The sequence below is a fragment of the Mustela nivalis genome, assembly GCF_964662115.1.
Source record: "Mustela nivalis genome assembly, chromosome: 18".
Lineage (NCBI taxonomy): Eukaryota > Metazoa > Chordata > Mammalia > Carnivora > Mustelidae > Mustela > Mustela nivalis.
The window spans coordinates 13,277,628-13,283,944 of NC_139037.1; positions in this window are offsets into that span (position 1 = coordinate 13,277,628).

The window sequence follows — 6,317 nt, forward strand, 5'->3', positions numbered from 1 at the left end:
ATGCTTTCTCTCTAGACTATCTCATTTATGCCCACAAACGTTTTCAAAATCACCTACATGTAGATGATCCACAAATCTGTATCTTTTTTTTTTTTAAGATTTTATTTATTTATTTGACAGAGAGAGAGAGAGAGATCAAGCAGGCAGAGAGGCAGGCAGAGAGAGAGGAGGAAGCAGGCTCCCTGCTGAGCAGAGAGCCCGATGTGGGGCTCGATCCCAGGACCCTGAGATCATGACCTGAGCCGAAGGCAGCGGCTTAACCCACTGAGCCACCCAGGTGCCCTGTATCTTTTTTTTTTAAGATTTTATTTATTTATTTGACAGAGACACAGCAAGAGAGGGAACACAAGCAGGGGGAGTGGGAGAGAGAAAAGCAGGCTTCCCGCTAAGCGGGAAGCCAGATGCAGGGCTCAATCCCAGGACCCTGGGGATCATGACTTGAGCCAAAGGCAGATGCTTAATGACTAAGCCACCCCAAGACCCCCCAAAATCTGTATCTTTGATGTATATCTTCTCTGAGCTCCAGATCTATAAATCCAATCACTGACTGACATCCCTTGAACATCTCAAAAGATGTATCAGACTCAATTATGTCCCAACAGCACCTCATGATCTTCCCCTCCTTCACCCTAGACCATGCCAAACATCTTCATCCCTTCTGGGTCTCTTCCCCACTTTTTCAACCTGTTGCCAAATCAAAACACTGGACTTTGCCCTTGACTTTTCCACCGATCAATCATCAACAACTGTTGATTCTAGAAGAGAATAATTCTATAAAAAATTAAGAAGTGGCTAGAGAAATAGGAGGAAAACTAGGATACAGTGTCTCAAGAAGGAGGAAGTTCTTGATCAAGTTTGTTGCTGAGAGTTCAGGTGAAATGAGAATTGGAAAATGTCCATTGTGTGAATGAATAATATGGAATTTTACTATCTAGAGCAGTTTAGAGAAGGGGGAAAAATCCAGATTGAAGTGGGTAGAGGACGAAGTAAAAGGTGAGAAAATAAAAAGCCACTGATTAGAAATCAACATTTCTTAAGTACATGTTTTCCCTTTTCCATGTCCCTCCAAATCTTCACCCTGTTTTGTTCATGCCATCACCTTCTCCTGAAGCATTGACCGGTCTTCCTGCCTCCAAGCTTCCCACTTCAGTACAATCTACACTGTACTGAAAATTCAGAAAGTCCAAATTCCTTAATATAGTTTAAAAGATTTTTTATTCATTTATTTGACAGACAGATCACAAGTAGTCTGAGAGGCAGGCAGAGAGAGAGCGGAGGAAGCAGGCTCCCCAATGAGCAGAGAGCCTAAGACCCAGGACCCTGAGACCATGACCCGAGCCGAAGGCAAAGGCTTTAACCCACTGAGCCACCCAGGCGCGCCCCCCCCCACAAATTTCTTAATACAGTTTAGATAGCCTTTCATGCTCGGGCTCTCGCATCCTTCCCTTGTCACTCCCTCTTAGACTGTACCTTCCTACCATCTCAAATTTGTAGTTCTGCCAGTGTGCCACATACATGTCTGGATCTTAGATCATCCTATTTCTCCCACCGAGAATATGCTATTCTGTCCCATCCCCAACTTCTCTGATCATTTCTTTTAATTCCTTCTCAACTAAAACATCTCCTCTGGGAGTTTTTCCCAGCTTAACCCTTAGGTCTCTGCTCAGTGTCCCTGTACTGGCTTTCTACTATCACAGCACTTAATACCATATAATAAAACCATCCAATGTTTGCATCTTTGAGCTCTTTGAAGGCGGAAACTATCTTGTTCACGTGTCATAACTGATGTCTGACACAGTTCCCTGCCTCAGTTCCTGACACTCATTAAATGTTTAACAAATGAAATCTTGACCTTATTTGTATTATAGGTAAAGAGCTCAGTCTTTATGTAATAATTAGAAAAAAAAAAAAGGCTAATCACAGAACCGTCTACTATGATAAAAACAGTGACATGTTTAAAGATTCATATAAGGGGCACCTGGGTGGCTCAGTCAGTTAAATGTCTGCATTCAGCTCAGGTCGTGATCCCAGGGTCCTGGGATTAAGCCCTGCACTGGGTTCTCTGCCTATGGAGAGCCTGCTTCTCCTCCTCCTTCTGCCCGCCACTCTGCCTACTTGTGCTCTCCCTATTTATGCAGATAAAAAAGAATCAAAATTTAAAAGTTTCCTGTTTGAGAGAAATAAGGGAAGTTGAATCTCAAAGCCAGTAGCTCAGAAGTGCTGGGTCAAGTGGGGTGGCAGATGGGAGGTAGGGGCTAAAGCAGAGATTCATAAATTAAGGTGACATATATTTCTAATAGTGATATCACTGTGGCAAGAGGAACTACAAATTATGCTGGTTTCTGAAGAGTTGCATGTGTTCACAGGGTATAGCATAAGAACGAATCAGGTGCCACCTGGAAGCGTATGGCAAATACTTGCTTAGTGATTGCCTTCCAACTGGCTTTTAGCCAAATCTCCAAGGAGAAATTATAAAAAATTATAAAAATTATTTTTAAAAAGGAATTTAAAAAGAAGCTAAAATTACTAAAATCGAATAAACTATGACAGAATTTAAAAAAAGGAGGGATACAATTACAGAAAATCAGAGACTTGAAAAATAGGAACCTATCTTGAACAAATATATGATACTTGAAAATTTAGAGAAAATGGGCTTTTCAGTTTATTTAGGTAGGAAGGGGCACAAGGAAAAGGAGAGAAAGAATCTTAATCAGGCTCCACACCCAGCACAGAGCCCCACAGAGGCTCTCAACCCTGGCATCATGACCTGAGCCAAAAGCAAGAGTTGGACACTTAACCTTCTGAGCCACACAGTTGCCTGAGAAAATGGATATTTTAAAGAAAGATGTAATTTATTAAATTGACTATGGAAGAAACAGAAAATATAAGTAGGCTTGTAATATATAACCATGAAAGAAATTGAATCAGTTTCTTAACATCTACCACCCACTGTGATCTGATTTCTCGTGCAGCTTGACTTCTGAAAAAGAATAAATGCTGATTACACTTGCATTACCATTTCTAATCAGTGACATACTCAGTTTTTCATCAGAAATGAATAAAATGACATTCTGATATCTAAACTGATTAAGAAGCAAAAAATCCTGACTCATGGGAGTTGAATCCCTACTGAGTCCTACAGGTGGTCATGGTTCTCTTTGTGTTTAAGCCTTACATCCTTTATTAAGGGAATTTCCTTAGAAAAAGAAAAAAAAAAGTTCTTTCAAAAATTTTCCTGAAAGGATGTGCAAAAAAAAAAAAAATAATAAGCTGAACAGATATCTAAGGGAAATGGAAATGAATAAGAAAATATCAAGGCTTAAACCTTATTGCATTTAAATGTGCTTTTTAAGAAAACCCAGAAATTTGTGAATTTTCAAAAAAATGATGCATAGAAGGAAACACCTTGAAACTTTTAAACCTAAGTTCTCATGAAGCTTATTTATCAAAATCTCAATTATAACTGAAGAGTCAAATTAATACATAAAAGAGTGATTCTTAAACCTAACTAGATGGTTCACTTTAATTCCATATATGAATTAGAAATAACTGGAAAATTTATTAATAATTTTACTGTGTATTAAATTGAACCATATAAAATTGTATGGAAACTGATATTTTACCATTTGAAGATAAAAAAAAAATGGCAATTCTATATGATCCAATGTGTTTATTAAAGGAGGGGGAAAAAAGTTGTCCAGACCATGCTGAACTATTTTTAGTTGTTTGTTTAAAATTCATTTGTTACTAATTATTATTTTTATTCTGTTTTAATACTCCCTGCAAATAAGCAAGAATTGGTGGAAATGGTTTATGAGAACATTGCAGGAGACATTTAAAGTGGACAGAATTCTATTTACTGGAATTTGGTTTATTTAAAATTGAGACAAAGATCACCATTACTCAAATCTTGCATTATTCAAACGTTATTCAAGACTGCAGTTGCAGAACACTGTACTGGGCAGGAATGTAATTTGGTGCCCAAAATTAAAGAACATATAGTCAAGTAATATGAACTTCTACGAATGTATTAATTGGAAATCAAAGAAATGTCAATAATTAGAACTGGTTTTATGGAAGTAGATGAATTGACATTGGTATTGAAGGCCATCTGAGCTTTGGCAGATAGGTGAAAGCCATTAGCAAACATACATAAACACAGGCAAATAAATATGGCCAGTTTGAGATCAAAGAACATCTATCTAAGACAAGGTGCTGGAGAGTATTGATAGAAAAGAGTGACCATGCAAGGAGGGGCCAGGTGGTTTTTTTTCCAGTGCCTGACTGTCTAAAGATCTCTAGGAAGGTAATTATACCAAGAAAGTAATGTTTTAGGGAGACTAATCTGGTAATGGCAAGCAGGATAGCTTTCAACAGAAGAGAGGAGCCGGTGAGATCAGTTAGGACAGTCCTGCCATGATCTGCATAAGAAGATAAAAAGTCGGGGTGCCTTGGTGGTTCAGTGGGTTAAAGCCTCTGCTTTTGGCTCAGGTCATGATCCCAGGGTCCTGGGATCGAGCCCCACATCGGGCTCTCTGCTCAGCAGGGAGCCTGCTTTCCTTTCTGTCTCTCTGCCTGCCTCTCTGCCTACTTTTGATCTCTGTCTGTCAAATAAATTAAAAAAAAAAAAAAAGAAGAAGATAAAAAGTCCAGGACTAGGGTGATAGATGGTAGTGTAAATAAAGGGGAAAAATGAAGCCAATAGACATTTTGGAAAGAAACCTGGCAGTGTTGGTGGCATAAGGGGTACAAATCAACATTGCAGGCTTCTGCCTTAGCGGATACCTTCACTAAGAAGTGATATCTAATGTAAACATTTTTTGTTTTTATACAGCGCTATATGTATATTTGGTCCTCAGTACATATATAAGTTCTCATCTTTATATCAGAGGCCAATCATTTGTGTTTTCAAGGCTTCAATACTTTCAGTACGTTCTATTAATGTCTGTTTTGGAATAAAACCCAAACTAGTCTTTTAAAAACATTAATAAATAAAATAAAATAAATAACTAAAATCGAGAATGAAAGCAGGGATATTACTACTGACTTCACAAAAATAAAAAAGATGATAAAGGAGTGCTACAAACAACTACATGCTAATAAATTAGATAACAGACAAAATGAACAAAATCCTAGAAAGACACAAACTACCAAAAACAACTCAAAAAGAAATAAAGTCTAGAAAGACTGATAACAAGTAAAGAGATTGAATTAGGAGTGCCTGGGTGGCTCAGTGGGTTAAGCCTCTGCCTTAGGCTCAGGTCATGATCCCAGGGTCTTGGGATCAAGCCCCGTATCAGGCTCTCTGCTCAACAGGGAGCCTGCTTCACCCTCTCTCTCTGCCAACTTGTAATCTCTGTCAAATAAATAAATAAAATCTTTTAAAAAGAGAGAGATTGAATTAATAATTTAAAACTTTCCATAAAGAAAACCCCAAGCCCAAATAGCTTTACTGATAGATTCCACCAAAAATTTAAAGAATTAATATGAATCCTCTTGAACTCTTCCAAAATAAAGAGGAGGAGGAAATACCTCTCAACTTGTTATACAAGGCCAGTGTTACTCTGAGACAAAAACCAAAAAACATGTTACAAGAACTCCTACTTAACAATATCTCTTATAAATATAGGTGCAAAAGCCTCAACAAATACTAGTCAACTCAATCCAGCAACATGGTACACCAGAGTAAGTAGGAATTATCCCAGGAATATGAGGCTGACTTTACATCAAAAAATCAAATAATGCAATATATCATACTAATAGAACATAAAAACAAAAACCAGGGCACCTAGGTGGCTCGGCTGGTTAAGCATTTGACTCTTGATTGTGGCTCAGGCCACGATCTCAGGGTTATAAGACCAAGTCCCAAGTTGGGCTCCATGCTGAGCATGGAACCTGCTTAAGATTTTCTCTCTCCCTTTCCCTCTGCCCTTTCCTGCCAGCTTGTGTGCACACGGGTACACGCTCTCTCTCTAAAAAACCAAAAACACCCACAAAAAACAAAACCCTTTTGATAATCTCAATAGATGTAAAAAAAAAAAAAAAGTACTTGATAAAATCCAAAAACCTTTCATAATTAAAATACTCAATAAACTAAAAATAGTAGGGAACTCCTCAAACTGGAAAAAGGGCATCTGTTAAAAACCCACAGATAACAACATACTTAATGGTAAAAGAATGAATGCTCCCTCCACCACCAAGATCAAGAACAAGACAAGAAAATTCATTTTCATCCTTTTATTTCCTAAGGTATTAGAGGTTCTATGAAGGTCAAGTGGGCAAGATATAAAAGGTATCCAGATTGGAAAGAAGACATA